Source organism: Aegilops tauschii, chromosome 1 (assembly GCF_002575655.3).
Source record: "Aegilops tauschii subsp. strangulata cultivar AL8/78 chromosome 1, Aet v6.0, whole genome shotgun sequence".
NCBI classification, from domain to species: domain Eukaryota; kingdom Viridiplantae; phylum Streptophyta; class Magnoliopsida; order Poales; family Poaceae; genus Aegilops; species Aegilops tauschii.
In genome coordinates this window covers 438,454,398-438,462,482 of record NC_053035.3, presented here as the reverse complement: position 1 = coordinate 438,462,482, position 8,085 = coordinate 438,454,398, and positions in this window count along the sequence as shown.

Genomic DNA, 8,085 nt, shown 5'->3' with positions numbered 1-8,085 from the left:
TGCCTTTGAAGACATGTTCTAGTGTCTTCGTTCACTCATTTCTGTGCGTATATGTAGTCATATATGGAGTATAATATCGAAAATCATCTTATATTTCTGAATGGAGGTAGTAATAAAATATGGTTTCTCTTTGAATTACAACCAGGTCCGCGGTGGAGATGAAGTTCTCAAAGTCATGCCGTGTGAACTGGAAGACCTGAGGATGAGTTCTACTGCTAAACTATCCAGCTGTTGTGTCCTTGTTGCCACGTGTCCTGAACTAGTGTTTTCCTGTAGCATTGTTGTCAGGTGTGTTCTCGAGGCTGTACTTGACCACAACAATTTCCTGGCCGTGCCTTCAATTACGAAGGGTGTGGTTCTTGTAAAGCTTCCCAACAAATCTGATGCGGCATGTCTTCATGATCATGTTTATGAGTGGAAAGACCACTCTGTTAGGTTCTCCAAGGTTGACGAGATGGTGATGGTGCATGTAGACATCTCTGGCGAAGTCCATGGCCTAGTCAGTTATGCGGGGTTCATCCCGTAGGTCGGTGGCAAGAAATAGTCTGCAGAGTTTAATTAGTGCAACTTTGCTTGTCTGTAGTAAGTACTATTGTTCGGTACTTGATTTGTGTTTGTGAACTCTGTATTGTTTATTAGTACTGCCGCTTTTGGTGTGTGGTCAGTCCTGAGAAAGGTCTATGTTAATGTCTGTCCACTCAATTCAGTCTGTATATGTATCCAGATCATCTTTTTTGTGAGGACGGTTTATCACTTATGGTTACACTCCAATATCTGTATGCATTGCAGGGTTTATCGCACCCACCGGGATTTCCAGTCCCATGGATGTTCGGTCCATACGATTTGTCATGACCTTTGGACTGTCCTGCTTGTGGGAGTAGGCGGGGGCCCTGCATGCCACCCGTAGTTGGACGATCAATCTTCTGTTTAGTACTTCAACATAGTGATTTCCTGGTAAGGATTCACTTGTGTCACATCAAGTAAATCTTATTGATTTACTGTCTAAATCTTATTGATTTAATGTCATGTTTTCTTTCTTTTCCTGCAATTTTACGATGCAGGTTTTGCCATGTGCCATTCATCACAGAATAAACCGTTTGGTTTGCTCTACGATGGCTATTTTTGCAGGTTTCACTTCTTATGTCGTGTCAGTAATGAAGGCACTGTCCATCACTTATATTGCTGGAAAAAATTGGATCAGTCTGTTGTCTGAGTACAAGCTAAATCCCTATGATGAACTGTAGTTTGGTTTAACAAAAACGCCACAATTAGTCCTTCTCGCGTTTAAATGAAATGAAGAAAAAAACTGGATCACGATCATGAAGCCTAGTCAAGTTAGAAAGCTGATCATAGCAGACCAGACACGATCGCCGCTGTCTCGCACATCGGTACCACCTCCAGCAACGGATCGAGCACCGGCAGTTCCTCTAGCACTGACAGCGGCAGCAGCTCGGTCTGATCCAGCTGAGGATTGGGCACCGACCGCGTCAGCGGATCAGGCTGATCTACCGGAGGGTCGGGCATCGACACCGGCACCTACTCCGACACCAGCACCTGCTCTACAAGGAGCACCATCTCCGGCAGCAGCAGTGGCTTCGGCACCTGCACCAACACTTGAACTTGCATCTGCTCCGGCCCGTGCAGCGGCAACCGAACGAGCAGTTGCATCGGCAACAGACTGGGCTGCAGTTCGCACTTCATATACCAAACTCCTTACAAAAACCGACATGTCCACCTTCTTGGTAAGTGTTGGTGCAGGTGATGGTGCAGCCTTGGTAACTGTTTGGATATTGGATCATTGGCCGCCCAAGTGTTTCGTTCTTTTTTTTCCATGTTGTTTCGCATGATTCACTGTGTTGATCTAACTGTTTGGGTATGTCTTCTTGTTTGCAAACAGAGAATTCCTAGAGCAACGAGGGAGTCGTTCAACAATGCAGGCGACAGCGGCCAAGTTTCTCTTACCATGTGCAGCCTTGGTGTGAATGAACCTGCTCAATATACCATAAGTACAAAGGATGGTTGCATAATGATTGATGCTAAAGGATGGTCAAGGTTCAAATCTAAATCATATCTTGCGGTAGGGGATGATCTCGAAATCAAACTTTCTCAGCAAGGAGAGCTTGTCCAAATCAACTTTGAAATTCTTCAGTAGCAGCACGCAACTGCCGAACTGATCTATCGTACGAGATATTTTGATGTAATAATCTGGCATGGTGAAACAAGTGTCCTGTGTGTATAAATAATACGACAGTATTATTTATCACATGGTATATCATTGATAGAATTGCAACTCTCATTGCTGGTTAGGAACTGTCGTTCGATTTCATTCCAACAGCTGCCGTGCTTTATTCAATTTTGTGTATTTGCCTTGCGACAGCATCTAAAACCAGCACCGTACCAATCGCTTGCAATATGAAAAGCGCTGAGGTAGAACACATGGGCCCCCAGACATGCAGGGTGGGCCTGCGGCCCAAAGTCCAGAACCGTGAGCTTGTCTGAGTATTATATTCTCAGCTGAACCCCCATAATGCCCATGCATTGTACGTAGCATCAAGATGCATTTGTATGAGTATTTTATCTTGTGAGAGAAAAGGATGAATGAGGGAAGGCCTTATTTGCAAATGTGGAGAGGTGTGTGGGTACCTTTTTGCAAAATTGCCATAGTTTCCTTCCTATCCGTCAGATATAAATCGGACGGCCTATATTGCAGGATGGCAGGCACATCATCATCACCAACTCGTCTATACTGTGTTAAAAACAACTCTATATTTTTATAATTATATATGTTATATATATTCCCCTTGATTTTTCTTATGTATAAAGTTGTGATATAAAAGATTTGTATATTTCTTTACAGAGGGAGTATCTTTCTATCAAAAATATATTTTTGTGTAACTAGTTACTCCTGTCTTTCTACTTCCTTTCGCTGATATGTGGGGCATCCGGCAACGGGGTCCATGTGCCATATGCACAAATTAGAGTGCACAACTGCACGGTAGACACACCCCGGTCGTAGCGCCGTAGTAATGCCCAATGAGCCGTCAAACCACAACCCCCCCTTTCCAGCTTTAGCAGTAAGTTGGACGGACGAAGCGGCAATATTTCACTGGGCCTGAATCCCCTTCTCCCACGTCTGCTTGTTCAGAGAAAACCCCCTCTCGATGATTGCATAGGGTTTTCTCATGGAGAACCAGGTACGAATTCTTCATCCATCCCCGATAAATCCAAGTCCCTTGGTCGCGGATAATCCTAGGATGGCAGCCGCCGCCGTTGATGCATTTTTCTTCCTACTGAATCTAGTGTGTTTCATTTGCAGTGCCCAAAGTGCGAGGACCCTATATGTTTCTGCGCCCTCGGCGAGATGCCACACTTGTTCCTTCTCATCCTAACACAAGATTTTAAAACGCGCACAGTATGTTCCTAGAATCCTCTTTTCTATCCGGGAGGGTGGGCTTTTTTTGAACATGCTGTTGACTAATTTGGAAATTTGGATTGCTATATTTGGATAAAAGGTACTACAAGTACGATGGTCAACACAGACGTGAAGGAGGAAGTTATTTCTAGATTTGGATAGGGAATACATTGTGTTCTCATATTATTTTTCCTGCAGTGCATTATTTGCTCTGCCAGAACACATGTACTCAAGATGCTCGGCCTTGCCATAACTGAATACACCAGTTTAATGGTCACAGTGAAGACAAGCCATGGATATATGTTCTGAGTTGGGTTCATGAACCAAGAAGATCGCTGCTTTTTTATGGCCGAACTTGGATAAACTTTCTCAAGTGTTACGGACTGAAAGTTGGCGCACGAATGTTGATGGAAATAGCAGAACCTGGTCTCATCTTCACTACGATCTTCCACCCCGACGTCGTTCCAATTGTTCATCCATGTTAGTTTTGTATTTGGTTCTTGCTTGTTGCCTCGATTACTTCTTAATCCACCTATTTTGTCTAACTAATCACAATTTAACTTTAGAAGTACCAACGAATCTCTCACGAAGATGCTACTTCTAACTAATATTTTCTTATAATTGGTGGCACGTGTAGGTTTTTTTAGAGTTAAGCAGGCTGCTCATTTGTTATTCTGTAACAACTCGGCTGTTACTGATGGCACTGAAGTTGACTGGTACGACATCCACAAGTTCCTACACTTTATTGATCGTCTTGAGGTCCTTGTGGGGTGTTTCAATGGTGGAAGGCCACGTGGGATATGTGTGCCACTGCTACACTCGTTGAACAGGTCCAACTATGTCGAGAAAATTATGGTACGAGCTGTTTTCTGTTATGTATGTTGTTCATAAACTATTGCTTATACATAGTTTTACAGCTGTGATCTTCTTGAAACAGAAACTGCCCAGTTCTATTGTTCCTATACATTTGCCTGACCATGGTCGGGTCAGACTTGCGCTTGGTCACAACATGATGTTTATGTCGACCTACTCCATTCCCCTTGGAGGTGAAAAGATACTTATTCATGGGTGGTCTCAAATAATGAAGGCCCGTCCATCTTGGAGAATAGGACAGAAGATTATGTTCCTGCTTTTCCATGGCTCTAAAGCGAATATCCTGTTTATTGACCACATTGCGAGATGAAGCCGCTTTCAGAAGGTTGTGGATGCGCGGAGTGGCACCTGGGCCTTGTCCTGGGGCTTGGCGGCCTCACCCTTGGTTAACTGTAGGGAAAGTAGCACTGTTCGAGGTGTGCTTTGTACGGTTGAACCTGTATAAGTACTCATACTGCTTTCAGCTATGGTTGTTAAGTGCCCCTGCTGGTTTCAGTTAAGGTTGTTAAGTACTCCTGCTGCTTTTACAGTCTGTCGTGTTTCTTCAGTCCTGTCTTCCTCCAGCAGCTAAAACCAAACCAGCGCTGGTGGGGCCGCCTACTCCCGCCTCCCATGGCTGGCTGCGCCTCAGCGCATGCATCACCGCCACACCGTCTCCTAAATCATTAACGCCGACGTCCGAGGCCTCGCCATCGTCCTCCGCGCGCTTTGGTGCACTCGCCACGGCGCCGCCCTCTCACGTTGTAAACATGGTCAACAAACAACAGGAATCGGCAGAAGTACGTGGAGAGGATGACAGTACGGGCCCACCATGTCAGTGTATGGAAAAATAAAATGCTTCCTCCTAGTGTTTTCCTGACATCTGGGACCTACGACATTGTGAGCATATATAGTCAATAGACAAGAGAATAGCACAAGATCGGCTGACACCTGGGACGTAGCTGCTCGAGCACTATTTTTTTGTTATTGTTGAGACGCAGCAGGGTTTGAACTAGGTTGTGGCCCGTCTAGCCCAGGCTTATATTTTATGTTCACCATGTGACCAGCCCAGCTATTTTTTCTTTGTGAAAATGAGCCCAGTTTATTTTTTCTGAAGAATACCCAATCCAGGCCTTTTTTTCTACGCCCTGATGGGCTGCAACTCTTTCAAGACGCCTACAAATCTTGAAAGTAATATGAAATTGGTTGTAAATATAAAAACAGATGACAAATTGGCAATTACTTTATAATTTCTGAATTTTTTCACATTTTCAGATTCCTATTTCACTGGGCATTAACCTAATTTAAATATATCTTCAAAGTACTTTAAATCAGGCTCGACATTTTGGTATTAAAAATAGTTTGGAACCCACAGAACTATGCGAAATTGGCCCTGGCCGACCAAAAACGGACTGCAATAAATTGCATAAGAAGTCGCAATGAGCTATATATAAATCATTAAAAAAAGAGGGAATGGTCTGACTTATGGGCCTATTAAGTTGACGCGTATGCAAGAATTTTTTAGTTATTATATACGTCAACAAACGATTCTAGCAGACGTAACCGTTGGATGTCAATCCAACGGCCGTCGTGTTTCTTCAATCTCTGATCTTCTTGCTCCAGCCGCCAAATCCAGCGCCGGTGGGACCGCCTGATCCCGCCTCCCATGCAGGCCTCACCGCCCCCTACTACTCCCACCGCTGGCCAAGGCATCCCTCTACTCACCCACACCCCCTGTTATTCTGCGGCGACGGCAGCCTCACACCGCAGCCGAACCAGTGAACCCTCGTACTCCTCTCCGCGTGGGCATCCACTGCCGCGTCTTCCCCGGATCCACGTCGTCCCCTTCCTAGGCCTCGCCGTCATCCACCGCCCTGGTGCTCTCGGCGCGGCGTGGTCAACGTGGTCAAGGAACGACTTCCATCGGAAGAGTACTGTCGCGGAGAGGCTGACAGCTGGGTCCACGGCAGCCGCAAGGAAGTGCCTCCTTATTACGCAGAAAATAATTATTCCTCCACCTGACAGCAGGGACCCACCGGACGGGCCACCGTATTTGGCGAAAAAACATTTCCCCCTGACTGCTGGGACCCACCGGACGGGCCACCGTATTTCACAAAAAAAAGTTCCCCCTGCTGTCAGCTTGGACCCACTGGAAGTGCCTCCTTATTACGCACAAAAAAATGAATACTCCCCTGCTAGCTGGGACCCAGTATACTGGGAGGCTGACTTGTGGGCCTACTAAGTTGACGGGAACGGAGGGCTTTGTCAACTTAGTCAATATGCACGATTCTAGCTCCATTGACCGTACGATGTCCATCCAACGGCCGTAGTGCTTCTTCAACATCTGGTTTTCTTGTTCCAGCCGCCCAAACCAGCGCCGGCCGTGCCTCGTACTCCTACCTCCCGTGGCCGGCTGCAATGGCGCGGAGGCCTCCCCGTCCCCTACTACTCCCACCGCTGGCCAGGCCATCCCTCAACTCACCCACACCCCCTGTTATTCTGCGGCGACGGCAGCCTCACACCGCAGCCGAACCAGTGAACCCTCGTACTCCTCTCCGCGTGGGCATCCACTGACGCGTCTTCCCTGGCTCCGCGTCGTCCCCTTCCTAGGCCTTGCCGTCGTCCACCACCCTGGTGCTCTCGGCGCGGCATGGTCAACATGGTCAAGGAACGGCTTCCATCGGACGTGGACTGTATGTGGAGAGGCTGACAGCTGGGTCCATGGCCGCAGCAAGGAAGTGCCTCCTTATTACGTGCAAAATAATTATTCCTCCACCTGACAGTGGGGACCCACCGGACGAGCCACCGTATTTCACGAAAAAAACGTTTTCCCCTGACTGGTGGGACCCACCAGCTACATCTTCGCAGGAAAGGAAGTGCGTCCGGGCAAAAAAAACGATTCGCCCGCCTGACTGCTGGGACCCACCAGCTACATCTTTGCACGCAAGGAAGTGCCTGACAGTCGGGACCCACCTGGTTGAAGCGTACGTAGCGTTGTCATTCTGGTCGCGAACGTGTACGTACATACTGGTCGATGTAGAGGCGCGCACGTGTCGTAGTAGAGTCACGCATGTAGCATGTACGCGTACGTACAGCGGCAAGTGTGCAAGAAAGAAAATACGGCCACGTACGTACATACGGGCAGGGTCTCGAACGCCTACTCGCGCATACGTACGGCCAGGGCTCGTGTACATGGCTGGGTCGGAACGGAGAAACTGCGTCGTCGTGTTCATCGGGAGGGCTTGGACGGAACAGCCGATGGAAACGAGGCCTGGCGTACCGCAGAACGGAGGAAACGGCCTTGTGTTCGACCGGCCATGTTCGAAACGGGATCTTGTTCATCGGGAGGGGTCTGGCCGCAAAACGGAGGAAACGGACCTCCTACGGTCGAAACGGGGGTCCTGTTGATCGGGAGGGGTGTGGCGTACCGCAAAATGGAGGAAACGGACTTGTGTTGGAGTGCTACGGTCGAAACGGGGGTCCTGTTCATCGGGAGGGGTGTGGTGTATCGCAAAACGGGACTCCACGGGATACTGTTCATCTCCACCGTCGACCCCCTCCAGCCTCCACGGGCTACTGTTCATCCACCATCGACCTCCTCCAGTCTCCACCTGCGACTGTTCATCCACGGGCTCCTGTTCATCCAGCCTCCACCGCGCGCTACTCCACCGGCTACTGTTCAACCAGCCCTCTCCACGGGCTCCTGTTGAACCACCCCTCCATGGGCTACTGTTCGTCCAGCCCTCCACCTTCTACTGTTCATCCTGCCCTCCATAGGGTGGTCCTGTTCATCCTGCCCTCCACGGGGTCCTGTTCATCCA